The following is a 17,600-nucleotide window of genomic DNA, read 5'->3' on the forward strand; positions in this document are numbered from 1 at the left end:
AAATGTGTGCACTCATTAACTTTAAGTGGCTCTGGATAAGAGCGTCTGCTAAATGACTAAAATGTAAGGGAGAGACCTAATGTCGCATTACCAGTGTCACGCCTCAAGTCCCACCGTTCTCGACAACACATGTTACCAGTATTATTTTATTTATGTCATTTAGCAGATGCTCTTATCCAGAGCAACTTACAGGAGCAATTAGGGTTAAGTGGCTTGCTCAAGGGCACATCAACAGATTTTTCACCTAGTCGGCTCGGGGATTAGAACCAGCGACCTTTTGGTTACTGGCACAACGCTCTTAACCACTAAGCTACCTGCCAACGTTATTTTATTGCTACACAATAAATCTCTATTACATTCTTAATGCCACTATTCTTCACCGGCACCGGCCTATCACCATACACATTTCCTCCTACTGACAGTCTCATCCTTGACAGACACTGCTACCCCACTCCGGGTATTAATACATCTGGTATTACCACACGACAGAGACTTTCAACATGGACTACTTTTCTACAGCCAAACGTACTAGTACACAGATGTGCCAACATCTCCATATTCCATACAAACCATACAGGCAATTAAACAGACTGGGGACTGCCACCCCACCAAGACTCACTTACTGTGATGTGGGACTGTCGACTACCCACCTGTGGGACTGTCTCTATCCACCTGTGGGACTGTCTCTATCCACCTGTGGGACTGTCTCTATCCACCTGTGGGACTGTCTCTATCCACCTGTGGGACTGTCTCTACCCACCTGTGGGACTGTCTCTATCCACCTGTGGGACTGTCTCTATCCACCTGTGGGACTGTCTCTATCCACCTGTGGGACTGTCTCTATCCACCTGTGGGACTGTCTCTATCCACCTGTGGGACTGTCTCTATCCACCTGTGGGACTGTCTCTATCCACCTGTGGGACTGTCTCTATCCACCTGTGGGACTGTCTCTATCCACCAGCAGATAGAGACTACTTCACCCCGCTGGGGCTTTTCTCCTTGCTGGGGCTTTCACCCCATCTACGGATATCGAAGGGGACCACCCCCACTATGGACCTATACTTACAAGGAACCTACCCTACACCATAAGTCTACGACCGGTTGTATAACCACAATGGGACTAGAAATAACGTCAGGCTTTCTAGGTCTGTATCCTATAATTTGTATTCAGCCTATGACCCTCACCTCCCCAAGATGTCAGTATGAGTAGTGTCAGGTGTAGGAGCTTGCCTATCTTGTTTTGTGCCGGGCCCTGTTCCACTGAATCGGACTCTTCAGTTCCATTGTAAATCATGGTGAATCCTGACGACAACACTAACTGTTAGGTTCTGAACAAACAGAATAAAAACTCAAAAGGACAACTAGAAAATCTCAAACCAAGTTTATTCAACCCACGGGATGCTTCAGCTGCAAACACACTTTGCACATGATCAAACAGGCATTTAATGTCATGATGAGGTTAGAGGTGTGACTTCTCAGAACTGTCCATCTGTTTCCCAAAACTGCCTAAATGTTGCGCTGTTGTCTTCGCGGTCGAACAGTCTGGTAGCTGTTCCTGTTCTTCCGGTCACTTCTCCATGATGTTTACAACTGACCTTCTGGTCACTTTACTCAACAGACTTTGGGCATACATTCTGTTGCCCTTTTCTCTCACAGTAACTTTCCATGCACACAGTTCCTTTTCAACATTCATTGACACATAACATATACATTCCTTATGCAGATAACATAATCAATCATGTCTAATATAGTAACAGGAGTAAGTATATTTCAAGTTAGAACGTCAACCTAGATAGATATAGCGCTGTCTCAGGAGGGAGAGAGAGAGAGAGAGAGAGAGAGAGAGAGAGAGAGAGAGAGAGAGAGAGAGAGAGAGAGAGAGAGAGAGAGAGCGGGAGGGAGGGAGAGAGAGAGAGAGAGAGAGAGGGAGGGAGGGAGGGAGGGAGGGAGGGAGGGAGGGAGGGAGGGAGGGAGGGAGGGAGGGAGGGAGGGAGGGAGGGAGAAGAGTGAGAGACCTATCCATCTCGCCAGCTCTTTACTCTCTAACTAACTCCCCAGCACCATGCTACAGAGACCTACTTCTCTTCATGGAGAGCAATAAAACCTGTCTAGAGGATGACAGGACCACAGAGCCAGTCCCCAGTGGGTGGTTAACATGACGTGACACATTATAAGCACAGCCAATTTGAACTAAGGTTCATCTAAAATGCCACCCAGTTGTAATAGTTGTATTATCATTATGGGTCAAAGGTACTCAAAAAAAGAAGTAGCTTCAAATCATCTTTTGGACATGGCTTTTTTTTTTTTGTGAGCTGTGTGTATTAGTTGGTATCTGTTACAAGTTCTCAACATCCCTACTAGTCAGACCAGCTCCTCCACAAACAGCAGGGCAGTGTATATCAGTCACCTTTTTACCTGGTTATACTGTATTATCAGTAACCACTAATGCCTGACCATCCCACGATGAGCCTCATCTTCGTTAAGGGCATGCGACGTCAAGAGAGCGTTGAGGGCGGAGTCTGTCGCGTGCGGGCGGGGCGGAGTTTCCTCCGAGGGCAATCCCTTTGAAGCGAGGCAGCAGTAGGATCTAGAAGGTGGGGGTAGCACGGAGGAGACATTTTCCTGTCCTGAACCGACGACCGTCCGCTGAAAACAACTTCAGGTAGGTTGTTGAATGATTCAATTCAGTTGAGATAAAAAATAAATAAAAAAGGTTATTAAATTAAAGAAAATATGCGTTTATTTTTAACGAATGAGCCAAGTTTCAGAACAAACAATGTGGTGTCGCCGATTATTTTGTAAATAAAGGTTTGTCAAGTCTATCTCAATCACTTTCAATGTAGTATTATTTAGTTCGGTTAAAACAAATTAATTTTACATCGGCATCAATTCAGATTATGTTGTTGTTAAAACAGAGTAAGGATTTAGCTTCGAGAAACATCCCATTTTAATTCCCCGTGATAAAGCTGCTTATCAACATTGTTGCTTGTTGCAATGAGTGCGTGGTACGAGTGTGGTCCATTTCAGAACCATGGACAGCGCTTGAGCGCTCATTCTAGAAACAGCCCGCCAAACCATTGGTTACAGAGACGTTGAGAGCATTTAAAGTTTGTTTGTAGAAAAGCTGCACATGATACCAATCGTGTGGTTTGTTTGGGAGAAAAACCCTGGTTTGTATTAAGAGGTCTGGACGAAAGAGTGAAAGAGATGTTCGCCAACTGTGACATTCGCAAGCTAGACTGTTTTTTTAATCATTTATTTTACAGAAATGGGTCATTCAGCCTTTAGCTCCTTTAGTTTGTTCTCTGAAAACAAATATCAAGATGCTGTTTAAACATAGTTGGTAAGATGGTGCGATATTGCTATTGACCTTTCTTTGTGATGATTTAGGTTCAAATGTTAAGTTATATGGAGATCAAGAATCAGTCTGTTTTGTTTAAGGCTCTTGGCTGTGTCTCGAGCCTAAACCACACATTAAAGTAGTGAAAGTTCGGTCCACCAACACAGGGATAGGAAGTGATGATGATAGTGTTTGGTCTGCCAACACAGGGATAGGAAGTGATGATGATAGTGTTTGGTCTGCCAACACAGGGATAGGAAGTAATGATGATAGAGTTCGGTCTGCCAACACAGGGATAGGAAGTGATGATGATAGAGTTCGGTCTGCCAACACAGGGATAGGAAGTGATTATGATATAGTTCGGTCCACCAACACAGGGATAGGAAGTGATGATGATAGTGTTTGGTCTGCCAACACAGGGATAGGAAGTGATGATGATAGTGTTTGGTCTGCCAACACAGGGATAGGAAGTGATGTCGATATAGCCTATCTTATACAGAATGTGTAGTCGGAAACCCCAGTGGAAGAGGAGCTGGAAGGTTGCCAGATTCCCCGTGCCATCTCCCGCTGCCAAGGGGATATCCTTCACGCGTCCTAATAGTTTACATTGAGCCAAAAGGCCCGGGGCATTAACCCTGGCAGTCCTGTGTATTTCTGTATATGTGTGTCAGAGGAGTCAACCTGCTCAATCTGAGCTTTCCACATTGAGGTAGAATATAATACAATACAACATTTGCTTTATTGGTCCATTTACATGGATATTCTTTATTTATGGTTGTCATAGTACCCAACCTGACAGGCAACACACATCAAAGGCTGAGATCATCACAAAGGGCGGCTACCGAGCAGCTCCCCTGGATCAAAAGTGCCTTGCTCAAGGGCACAATGGCGGTAGGTAGTATACGGGATATATAGGTAGGGGGATCAGTATCAGTGACTGTGTGGCCTACGATAGGCCTGTATAGTGCTGTTGCTTGACTATGCAGGATTCTAAGTTATTCTCCAGGATTTTGTCCCCTGAAGAGGAAGCCTGCACTCTTCGAACCAGTCACTCAAACAATGGAGAGCTTCAGACACACCCAGGTCACATCCATCCATTCCAAACTGATTTCACAGTTGATTCACTTCAATGATGAGTGTCGTATTCAGTCTGGTTTAACCAGGCTAGAACTTCAGCAGCTCACCCTGATCTCTCCCATTCATTGTTCTAACTCAGGATAATGAGACAGGAGCACTAGATTATCTTTGCTCTAGTTTTAATGGAAGCAGGGAACAGACAGACATCTTTCTGAGATGGTGTGTAGGCTACATGGCAGTATGTTGAAGTTGTTCACATGAGTGTATATTTACAGGTGGAGAGTTGGCACATTCCTTGTTGTCCCTGGCTGTAATGCGGCTTAAGGAGCCTGGGTTTGGCCAAGCAGGGTGAGAACAGAACAGAACAGCAGGTGGTGACCTGGTGGCTGAGTTAGGCTGTGAGGATAACTCACAAACACACAGAATGGAGGGTTTTTCCAAAGTGGTAGCCTATAGGCCGGCTCAGTGTAAAAGATGACCTTGAACTGATCTAGGATCAGCTTATTGTCCCCAAATTCCAACCTCCTGACCATTAGGGGGGTCAATAATGTCTACTGCAGAGTGAAACCCCCAAAAAAAGAAAATCAATATGACTCTGTATTAGTTCAATATGCTTTTCCCTTTTCACAAGAACAATGTTACTTTTGACACAGTGTGTCACTGTTGCAGTAAACCTAGTCACTAGTTGTGATGGAATAGGGCTATGTGGTGCTCCCTGTTGATTTAGATGTACAGCCTGTCATACTGTCCTGATGTACTGGGTCTACAGTAAATCTCAAATACTGTGTGATGGGTTGAGCCTCATCCCCCTCTCCTTGAAGGTTTCAGAAACAACATCTTTCTAATGAACAATGAAAAACATGTACCATTTTTACATTTGACATTTTAGTAATTTAGCAGATCCTCTAATCCAGAGTTGTTTACAGTTAGTGCATTCACCTTAAGATAGCTAGGTGAGACAACCACATATCATAGGCATAGTAAGTACATTTGTCCTCAACAAAATAGCTCTCTGGTCAGTGCTAGTAGTTTCAAGTTGTATTTGTCAAATACACAAGTACATTGAAATGATTAACTTGTGAGCTCTTCCCAACAGTGCAGTATTCAATATTAAAATAGTGAATATCAAACTAATTGAACAAGATAAATAAGAAATAAGAGAGGAAGCTATATACATGGTCAGCTATATACATGGTCAGCTATATACAGGGTCAGCTATATACAGGGTCAGCTATATACAGGGTCAGCTATATACAGGGCCAGCTATATACAGGGTCAGCTATATACAGGGTCAGCTATATACAGGGTCAGCTATATACAGACAGGGTCAGCTATATACAGGGCCAGCTATATACAGGGTCAGCTATATACAGGGTCAGCTATATACAGGGTCAGCTATATACAGGGTCAGCTATATACAGACAGGGTCAGCTATATACAGAGTCAGCTATATACAGGGTCAGCTATATACAGCTATATACAGACAGGGTCAGCTATATACAGGGTCAGCTATATACAGGGCCAGCTATATACAGGGTCAGCTATATACAGGGTCAGCTATATACAGGGTCAGCTATATACAGGGTCAGCTATATACAGGGCCAGTGCCAGTACCACATTAATAATGTGCAGGGATACTGGAGTAGTTTGGGGTAGATATGTACACATCGGCTGGAGTTAGGAAAAAGTGAATGGTAGAAGAATAAATAAATAATAATGATAATAATAATGATAATCATCATCATAATGAACAATATGGCAGCAGCATAAGTGGTGTGTGTGGTGGTGTGTATGTGAGTGTGTGTGTGGTGGTGTGTATGTGAGTGTGTGTGTGGTGGTGTGTATGTGTGGGTGTGTGGTGGTGTGTATGTGAGTGTGTGTGTGGTGGTGTGTATGTGAGCGTGGGGGTGGTGGTGTGTATGTGAGTGTGTGTGTGTGGTGATGTGTTTGTGTGTGGTGTGTATGTGTGGGTGTGTGTGGTGGTGTGTATGTAAGTGTGTGTGTATGTGTGGGTGTGTGGTGGTGTGTATGTGAGTGTGGGGGTGGTGGTGTGTATGTGAGTGTGTGTGTAATGGTGTGTATGTGAGTGTGGGGGTGGTGGTGTGTATGTGAGTGTGGGGGTGGTGGTGTGTATGTGAGTGTGGGGGGTGGTGGTGTGTATGTGAGTGTGGGGGGTGGTGGTGTGTATGTGAGTGTGGGGGTGGTGGTGTGTATGTGAGTGTGGGGGTGGTGGTGTGTATGTGAGTGTGGGGGTGGTGGTGTGTATATGAGTGTGGGGGTGGTGGTGTGTATGTGAGTGTGTGTAAACAGGAGTAATAGTGACCAGTAGCAGGATACATAGATAGATACTAATATATACATGTGTAGTGTGTGGTGTCAGGAAATAACCTCCCACTCAACAAAGGAGATGATTGTGGACTTCAGGAAACAGCAGAGGGTGCACCCACCTATTCACATCGACGGGACCGCAGTGGAGAAGGTGGAAAGCTTCAAGTTCCTCGGCGTACACATCACTGACGAACTGAAATGGTCCACCCACGCAGACAGTGTGGTGAAGAAGGCGCAACAGAGCCTCTTCAACCTCAGGAGGCTGAAGAAATTCGGCTTAGCAGCTAAAACCCTCACAGACTTTTACAGATGCACAATTGAGAGCATACTGTCGGGCTGTATCACCGCCTGGTACGGCAACTGCACCGCCCACAACCGCAGGGCTCTCCAGAGGGTGGTGCGGTCTGCCGAACGCATTACCGGGGGCAAACTACCCGCCCTCCAAGACACATACAGCACCCGATGTCACAGGAAGGCCAAAAAAATCATCAAGGACATCAACCACCCGAGCCACTGCCTGTTCACCCCGCTATCATCCAGAAGGCAAGGTCAGTACAGGTGCATCAAAGCTGGGACCGAGAGAATGAAAAACAGCTTCTATCTCAAGGCTATCAGACTGTTAAATAGCCATCACTAGCACATTAGAGGCTGCTGCTGCCTATTGAAATCACTGGCCACTTTAAGAAATTGAACACTAGTCACTTTAATAATGTTTACATATCTTGGACTACTCATCTCATAAGTATATACTGCATTCTATTCTATAATATTCTACTGTATCTTAGTCCATGCCGCTCTGTCATTGCTTGTCCATATATGTATATTTTCTTAAATCCCATTCCTTACTAGTTTTGTGTGTATTGGGTATATGTTGTGCAATTGTTTGATATAACTTTTTAGATATTACTGCACTGTCGGAGCTAGAAGCACAAGCATTTCGCTACACCCGCTATAACATCTGCTAAAAACGTGTATGTGACAAATACAATTTGATTTGATTTTATTTGACTAAACAGGAGTAGTAGTGACCAGTAGCAGGTTAAATATATATGAATGGTAATAGCAATCAATAATCAATGAACAGCAGCGTAGTGGTAGTAATACATCTAATCAATAATCATTTCAGCAGCAGCGCAGGTGTGAGGGGGTGTGTGAGCATATGGCGTCAGTAATGAGTGTGTGTGTGAGTGTGTGTATGAGTGTGTGTATGTAAGTGTAAGTGTGTGTGTGTGTGTGTGTGTATGTGTGTGTGTGTGTGTGTGTATGTGTGTGTGTGTGACAGTGAAGGTGTGTGTGTCAGAGTGGGTAGAGACCTGTGGATGGGCATAGAGTCAGTGTGGATAGTCTGTGGGAGAGGGAGAGTCTCATGGCCAGGGGATAGAAGCTGTTTAGGAGTCTGTTGGTCTGAGCGTTGATGCACAGGTACCGCCTGCCGGACGGGAGCATGGAGAACAGTCCATGACTTGGGTGGCTGGAGTTTTTGGTATTTTTTTCGGAACCTTTCTCAGACACCTCTTGGCATATACGTCCTGGATGGCTGGGAGCTCACCCCCAGTGAAGCGCTGGGCCATCCACACCACCCTCCGCAGGGCCTTCCGGTCGAGGGCGGTGCAGTTGCCATAACAGACAACCAGTCAGGATGCTCTCGATGGTGCAGCTGTAAAAGTTCCTTAGGATCTGAGGGGCCATGCCAAATCGTTTCAGCCTCCTAAGGTAGAAGAGGCGCTGCCATGCCTTCTTTGTGACTGTGTTGGTGTGAGAGGACCATGTGAAGTCCTCAGTGATGTGGACACAGAGGAACTTGAAGCTCTTGACCCTCTCCACTGTAGCTCTGCCAATGTGGATGGGGGTGTGAACCCCCCCTCTGTTTCCTGTAGTCCACCATCAGCTCCTTGGTCTTGCTGACGTTGAGGGAGAGGTTCTAGTCTTGGCACCACACTGCCAGGTCTTTAAACCTCCTCCCTGTAGGCTGGTCTCATCGCTGTTGGTGATCAGGCCTACCACCGTTGTGTCGTCAGGAAACTTGATGATGGAGTTGGAGTCGTGCCCACAGTCGTGGATGAACAGGGAGTACGGGAGGGGGCTAAGCACACACCCCTGTGGGGCCCCGTGTTGAGAGTCAGCGTGGCGGATGTGTTGTTGCCTTCCCTCTCCACCTGGTAGTAAGAAAGGACAAGTGTGAATGTTAGTGCAAGAAAGTTCATGGAAAACTTGATTAGGTCTGTGGGGGTGTAGTTCAGGGGGAAGAGTCATTCATGACTCATTCATTTACTGTAGATGAGAGAAGGGAGATGTTGACCTGTGCAGACCTATATGAAAGTATGCTCAGTAGGATTTTGTAAAAATCTGAATAATATTTTTTGCTGATGATTTTTCAATTAGAAAATGTATGGGCAGGTTAAACTTCCAGCAGTTTCAACTTCAAGGAGGGTCCTGCCAGTCATCCTAATAAGACTTATCATTCCCCATACTGGTCTATAATGCATCATCTATCCATTATAATGGATACAAGAGTCCTGAAGCAGACACAAAGCGAAGTGAGGCCTCTTCCACAACACTGGATATGTAGCGTTCCTTTTCCTCTGGCTTCTGTTCCCCTGCAACAGATCGTTTCTGTTCCCCGTGACAGATGGTTTCTGAAACCTTTTAGAATCAGAGACCGTGACTGCCTCATTGATTTGAATGAGACCGCAGATCTGCAGAAACCCAAAACACACACGCACTCAGAAGTATCCCCAAAGCAAGGGCAGGCTGGGAGATACAGTCATCCATCAGAGCTATAGTGCCTGTCGGACTAAATAACTAACACAGAGGCACAACTGGAATCCAACATCTGTGTGTGTGGGAGTTGGAGTTGGAGTTGGAGTGGAGTTGGAGTAGAGTAGAGTAGAGTAGAGTAGAGTAGAGTAGAGTAGAGTAGAGTAGAGTAGAGTAGAGTGGAGTGGAGTGGAGAGGGGGAGAGGGGGAGAGGGGAGAAAGAGAGTGAGGGGAGAGGGGAGAGGGGGGAGAGGGGAGAGAGGGGAGAGGGGGGAGAGAGAAGAGAGAGGGGAGAGAGAGTGAGAGTGGGAGAGAGAGTGAGAGGGGGAGAGGGGAGAGAGAGTGAGAGGGGAGAGATGGGAGAGAGGGGGGAGCGAGGGGGAGAGAGTGAGAGGGGAGAGAGGGGGGTGAGGGGAGGGGCTGTGAACAGGCCTACTCCACTAGATTAATACTGTGGGCTTTATCCTCTCTGAATGGGACACTCTGGCTTTAGTCCCGTAATCCCCTCTGGGAAAGATGATTGCTTTGAATATCCTGAATACTGCATTGACATCACAGGCCTTACCAATACACACACACACAGGCCTCGCTCTTTGAAAGTTATATAATGAGGAAATGAGATTTGTCCATTTTGACATCACATTGTAATGTCTGTCTATAGTTGGTGCACAAGACAGTGGCGTCTCGTGTCACCGTGGTTAATTGATTCTGTAAAGCATATGCTTGAAGGCAGATTATATTTATAAGTAGCCTATGTGTCAGTTAAATGGCCCAAAGTTGGTTTCATTCTAATATAGACCCACATTGAAAGACCGTTTTTTAAATAATCTGTGACTTTGAGAAATTCTTCCCAGCTCACCAGACTTTCTGTTCTGTTTTGCTTCTGTGTCTCAACAAGGATCCATAATATTCCATGACACCGTAATTTGTCACAGTCTGTTAGCACTAGTAGTGGGTCACAGTCTGTTAGCACTAGCAGTGGGTCACAGTCTGTTAGCACTAGTAGTGGGTCACAGTCTGTTAGCACTAGTAGTGGGTCACAATCTGTTAGCACTAGTAGTGGGTCACAGTCTGTTAGCACTAGTAGTGGGTCACAGTCTGTTAGCACTAGCAGTGGGTCACAGTCTGTTAGCACTAGCAGTGGGTCACAGTCTGTTAGCACTAGTAGTGGGTCACAGTCTGTTAGCACTAGTAGTGGGTCACAGTCTGTTAGCACTATCAATCAATCAAATGTTATTTATAAAGCCCTTTTTACATCAGCAGATGTCACAAAGTGCTATACAGAAACCCAGCCTAAAACCCCAAACAGCATTGCGATGCAGATGTAGAAGCACGGTGGATAGGAAAAACTCCCATGAAAGGCAGAAACCTAGGAAGAAACCTAGAGAGGAGCCAGGCTCTGAGGGGTGGTCAGTCCCCTTCTGGCTGTGCCGGGTGGAGATTATAACAGTACATGGCCATTAAGGCCAGATTTTTCTCCAAGATGTTCAAACGTTCGTAGATGACCTGCAGGGTCAAATAATAATCACAGTGGTTGTAGAGGTTGCAACAGGTCAGTACATCAGGAGTAAATGTCACTTGTCTTTTCGTAGCTGGGCATTTAGAGGTTGAAATAGCAGGTGAGGTAGAGAGAGAGAGAGTTGAAAACAGCAGGTCTGGGACAAGGTAGCACGTCCGGTGAACAGGTCAGGGTTCCATAGCCGCACGCAGAAGTGTGGAAAATGGAGCAGCAGCACGACCAGGTGGACTGGGGACAGCCAGGAGTCATCAGGCCAGGTAGTCCTGAGGCATGGTCCTAGGGCTCAGGTCCTCTGGGACTAGTAGTGGGTCACAGTCTGTTAGCACTAGTAGTGGGTCACAGTCTGTTAGCACTAGCAGTGGGTCACAGTCTGTTAGCACTAGTAGTGGGTCACAGTCTGTTAGCACTAGTAGTGGGTCACAGTCTGTTAGCACTAGTAGTGGGTCACAGTCTGTTAGCACTAGCAGTGGGTCACAGTCTGTTAGCACTAGTAGTGGGTCACAATCTGTTAGCACTAGTAGTGGGTCACAGTCTGTTAGCACTAGCAGTGGGTCACAGTCTGTTAGCACTAGCAGTGGGTCACAGTCTGTTAGCACTAGTAGTGGGTCACAGTCTGTTAGCACTAGTAGTGGGTCACAGTCTGTTAGCACTAGTAGTGGGTCACAGTCTGTTAGCACTAGCAGTGGGTCACAGTATGTTAGCACTAGTAGTGGGTCACAGTCTGTTAGCACTAGTAGTGGGTCACAGTCTGTTAGCACTAGCAGTGGGTCAAGGTCTGTTAGCCCTAGTAGTGGGTCACAGTCTGTTAGCACTAGTAGTGGGTCACAGTCTGTTATTACTAGTAGTGGGTCACAGTCTGTTAGCACTAGTAGTGGGTCACAGTCTGTTAGCACTAGTAGTGGGTCACGGTCTGTTAGCACTAGTAGTGGGTCACAGTCTGTTAGCACTAGCAGTGGGTCACAGTCTGTTAGCACTAGTAGTGGGTCACAGTCTGTTAGCACAAGCAGTGGGTCACAGTCTGTTAGCACTAGCAGTGGGTCACAGTCTGTTAGCACTAGTAGTGGGTCACAGTCTGTTAGCACTAGTAGTGGGTCACAGTCTGTTAGCACTAGTAGTGGGTCACAGTCTGTTAGCACTAGTAGTGGGTCACAGTCTGTTAGCACTAGCAGTGGGTCACAGTCTGTTAGCACTAGTAGTGGGTCACAGTCTGTTAGCACTAGCAGTGGGTCACAGTCTGTTAGCACTAGTAGTGGGTCACAGTCTGTTAGCACTAGTAGTGGGTCACAGTCAGTTAGCATTAGCATTTGGTCACAGTCAGTTAGCATTAGCAGTGTAATGAGGTGCTAAACACACACATACTATACACGTAATGGAACACAACCAATACTCTCTTTAGAGGGTGACTGAGAGAGAGAGAGAGAGAGAGAGAGAGAGAGAGAGAGAGAGAGAGAGAGAGAGAGAGAGAGAGAGAGAGAGAGAGAGAGAGAGAGAGAGAGAGAGAGAGAGACATTGCTCCTGCATTTTTAGCATGTTTTTACAAAAAATATAGATTTAGAGTTAGATAAACTTGGATTATTTGGCAGGGACATATACAGGATGCTACCCTCCACAACATAACCTTCATTCCAAACCAAAACTCCAAACCTACAACCTGATTTTGGACGGTAGTACCTGGAATTACCTGGAAGGCTTTCTACTACCAAGGATTACTATTCCCAAGCTATACAGCAACATTTAAACAAACAGAAACCTGAAAACACCATCCAACCTGGAACTGAGTGAGTCATGTTTAGTGTGAAGCTATTATTTACTTTCAAAAACCAAGAAGAAAAATATATTACAATGACATATTTTACTTTATAAGGACTGAATGCTAAGGCTACCAAGCTTGCTAGTACAAAGAGATACATCTTCAATTAGCACTGACGTTTGAAGTGAGAGGTGTCAAAGCCCTTGAGCCCAACAATGGCAGGAGAGTCGCACAGTCTACCCCAACCAAATGGAGAGGCGTTAGAAGCACCCTCCCGCTGTTCAGAGGTCATTAAAATACAGTACCCTCTGAATGTAAAGAATGATAAGACACGAAAAGAGTACAAAATGAAGCTCCTTATGGGACATCAGGAGATACTTTTTGCTGACTTTTATAAAAATGGGAACATAAGCAACCTTATCTTCCACACAGACCATCCCCTGGCACGGCACAGTGCTATACTAGCACACTACCCCTCTGTTAAGAGGGGGGGTGTTAGCGATGGGTGGAAACTCAGGATACTGGACAACGAGGACTCTGAGTTGTCTAATATAAATCTCTATAAATCTGGAACAGTTTTGGTACAGGGCAACACCAAACAGTTCCAGCTGGACTTTCACCTAATCAAAGAAAGAGCTCAGCAGGAGAAGCTCTCCCTTGAGAAAGATACTCCCACTCCGAGCGGGTCAGACCAGACCTCTTCATTAAATAACCCAACTGAGCAACCCCAAGTGGAAAGTCAACTTCCCAGCACAGAGTACTACTCCCTCATTGAAATTAAGGATCAATTCACCCAGCTGGAGGTAAGGCAGGTGGAGCTGGAACAGCAGGTGAACACACTCCAGTCAGCACAGACCCAGACAACAGTCCAGCACAACAACACCCCCTTAACTAGACCTGGAGAGCTGGAGGTAGAGAGAGACATATCTGCACTCTGGACTGTGGTGAGACAACATCAACAGGAGAAAAAGCAGGAGCAGGAGAAGAACAGAGCACTAGAGGAGATGATCAGAGTGCTGGAGGAGAAGGTGAGAACGATAACGGGTGACAGAAAACAACCCATTAGAGAGCTGGCCACCCCCGCAGAGAAGCCAGCAGAACAGTCCACCTCAGATCCTGGCCATAGTCTCGACACCGCAGCAGAACAGTACACCCTAGACCCTGACCATAGCCTCGACATCGCAGTCAGACAAACAAATGAAGAACCCCAAGCCCTGGGGATCCCAACCCCTCTCAGCACCCCCCCTGTCAGCCACCCTGATAGCCCTCATGACGACCCCCCCACACCCACTGAGGACATACACAAGCCACAGATTGTACTCCTTATGGACTCAAATGGGAAATACATACAAGAAAATAAAAAAATTCCCAAACACACAGTGTCTAAACTCTGGTGTCCAAACACCCAGCGTGCCCTAGACTTTCTGTCTGAGGACCAACAAGGATCACCCAGCCACATAATAATACACACAGGCACAAACGACCTGAGAACACGGCAGGAAAGGGTGGCCACAGCACTCAAGGGAGTAATAGAAAAAGCTTATTCTACTTTCCCCAACGCACAAGTGGTTATCTCAACCCTGCTACCACGAAAATACTTCCAAACGCAAGTATTTCCAGTGACTGTGCATCAAAACCAAATGTCTACCTGGCCCACCACTCCACCCTGGACGTGAACAGCCTTTACGACCAGGTCCACCTATACAAGGCAGCAGTACCCACCTTCACCCAGACCCTAAAGGATATCGCCCTCAACCGCAGACCCAACACCTCACACAGGAGCAACAGATCAACAGACACCCCGCCCAGACCAGCGAGACACTCTCCCAGACCTGCGGGACCTGCGGGACCCCCCGGACCTACACATAGAGGACCCCCGCCGAGAGGACCTACATCCAGACCACAGCACCATCAGCCACATCTACACCCCCACCCCCACCAATGAACACCCCACCAAGTCAACCATGCCCACACCCCATTTAGGCCCCCTCAGATCAGACCTATGCCCCTCCTACCCACCCCATGCCCCCCACTCCCGCAAAGAGGGCCTCAACATGAAAGTCACACATACGCCCAGGCTGTGAGCAGGCAAACAGGCCCAACCCCTACTCTTACACTAGCCCAAGCCAATGGCATGTACCAGATGCTCAGCAGGCTCTGCTCACAATTACTGGGCTGAGGCCAAACCACACGACCAACAACATAAGACACTTTATGGAACACAAAGCCTTCACTATTTCATCCTGGAATATCCAAGGCCTGAGGTCATCTGCCTCTGGCCTAAAGAGCAGGAACCTGGACTTCACCAAAGAAATCGGAAATACAGACATTGTTATCCTACAAGAAACATGGTATAGAGGAGACTGACCCACTGGTTGCCCTCTAGGTTACAGAGATCTGGTAGTCCCATCCACCAAACTACCAGGTGTGAAACAGGGAAGGGATTCAGGGGGTATGCTAATTTGGTATAGAGCAGACCTAACTCACTCTATTAAATTAATCAAAACAGGACAATTTTACATTTGGCTAGAAATTCAAAAGAAAATGATCTCAACAGAGAAAAATGTCCTCCTGTGTGCTACCTATATCCCCCCACTAGAATCCCCATACTTTAATCATTTCCAGACCCAGGGACATGTACTAGTCTGTGGCGACCTAAATGCCAGAACTGGACCAGAACCTGACACCCTCAGCACACAGGGGGATAAACACCTACCTGGAGGTGACAGCATTCCCTCCCCCATATGCCCCCCTAGGCACAACTACGAAAACATAACCAACAAAAACGGGTCACAACTCCTGCAGCTCTGTCGCACACTGGGTATGTACATAGTCAATGGTAGGTTCGAGGGGACTCCTATGGTAGGTACACCTATAGCACATCTCTTGGCAGTAGTACTGCAGATTACTTTATCACTGACCTCAACCCAGAGTCTCTCAGAACGTTCACAGTCAGCCCACTGACACACCTATCAGACCACAGCAAAATCACAGTCTACTTGAACAGAGCAATACTCAATCATGAGGCATCAAAGCCAAAGGAACTGAATAATATTAAGAAATGCTATAGATGGAAGGAAAGTAGTGTCGAAACCTACCAAAAAACAATTAGGCAACAACAAATTCAATCTCTTTTAGACAACTTCCTGGACAAAACGTTCCACCGTAATATTGAAGGTGTAAACTTGGCAGTAGAAAATCTAAACAGTATATTTGACCTCTCAGCTTCCCTATCAAATCTAAAAATATCTAACAGAAAACCGAAGAAAAGTAACAACAGTGACAAATGGTTTGATGAAGAATGCAAAAACCTAAGAAAGAAATTGAGAAACCTATCCAACTAAAAACATAGAGACCCATAAAACCTGAGCCTACGCCTTCACTATGGTGAATCACTAAAACAATACAGAAATGCCATCTTCCCCAATATTTGGAACAAAGGACTGATCACCCCAATCCACAAAAGTGGAGACAAATTTGACCCCAATAACGACCGTGGGATATGTGTCAACAGCAACCTTGGGAAAATCGTCTGCATTATCATTAACAGCAGACTAGTTCATTTCCTCAGTGAAAACAATGTACTGAGCAAATGTCAAATTGTTATTTTACCAAATTACCATACGACAGACCACAAATTCACCCTGCACATCCTTATTGACAAACAAACAAACCAAAACAAAGGCAAAGTCTTCTCAAGCTTTGTTGATTTCAAAAAAGCTTTTGACTCAATTTGGCATGAGGGTCTGCTATACAAATTGATGGAAAGTGGGGTTGGGGGAAAACATACGACATTATAAAATCCATGTACACAAACAACAAGTGTGTGGTTAAAATTGGCAAAAAACACACAGATTTCCTTCCACAGGGCCGTGGTGTGAGAGAGGGATGCAGTTTAAGCCCCACCCTCTTCAACATATATATCAACGAATTGGCGAGGGCACTAGAACTGTCTGCAGCACACAGCCTCACCCTACTAGAATCTGAAGTCAAATGTATACTGTTTGCTGATGATCTGGTGCTTCTGTCACCAACCAAGGAGGGCCTACAGTAGCACCTAGATCTTCTGCACAGATTCTGTCAGACTTGGGCCCTGACAGTAAATCTCAGTAAGACAAAAATAATGGTGTTCCAAAAAAGGTCCAGTTGCCAGGACCACAAATACAAAACTATACATACCTCGGCCTAAACATCAGCGCCACAGGTAACTTCCACAAAGCTGTGAACGATCTGAGAGACAAGGCAAGAAGGGCCTTCTATGCCATCAAAAGGAACATTACATTTGACATACCAATTAGGATCTGGCTAAAAATACTTGAATCAGTTATAGAACCCATTGCCCTTTATGGTTGTGAGGTCTGGGGTCCGCTCACCAACCAAGAATTCACAAAATGGAACAAACACCAAATTGAGACTCTGCATGCAGAATTCTGCAAAGATATCCACAGTGTACAACGAAAAACACTTGCAGAGGAGAATTAGGCCGATACCCGCTAATTATCAAAATCCAGAAAAGAGCCGTTAAATTCTATAACCACTTAAAAGGAAGCGATTCCCAAACCTTACATAACAAAGCCATCACCTACAGAGAGATGAACTTGGAGAAGAGTCCCCTTAAGTAAGCTGGTCCTGGGGCTCTGTTCACAAACACAAACAGACCCCACAGGACAAGAAAAACAACACAATTAGACCCAGCCAAATCATAAGAAAACAAAAAGAGAATTACTTGACACATTGGAAAGAAAAAAAAAAAAACAGAGCAAACTAGAACGCTATTTGGCTCTAAACAGAGAGTACACAGTGGCAGAATACCTGACCATTGTGACTGA

The 17,600-nt window shown here is 45.8% G+C and overlaps 1 protein-coding gene across 3 annotated transcripts in view; it reads left to right on the forward strand.

Moving 5' to 3' along the window:
- Positions 1-2,580: 2,580 nt before the first annotated feature.
- Positions 2,581-17,600, forward strand: part of LOC121544609 (synaptosomal-associated protein 25-B-like) — a 71,013-nt gene continuing 55,993 nt past the window's right edge. For all 3 annotated transcript variants that reach the window (XM_041854587.2, XM_041854586.2, XM_041854588.2), the window contains exon 1: positions 2,581-2,662. The gene's annotated coding sequence lies outside the window, so the exon portion shown is untranslated. The remainder of the gene's footprint in view (positions 2,663-17,600) is intronic.

Source organism: Coregonus clupeaformis, chromosome 29, assembly GCF_020615455.1.
Source record: "Coregonus clupeaformis isolate EN_2021a chromosome 29, ASM2061545v1, whole genome shotgun sequence".
NCBI classification, from domain to species: Eukaryota; Metazoa; Chordata; class Actinopteri; order Salmoniformes; family Salmonidae; genus Coregonus; species Coregonus clupeaformis.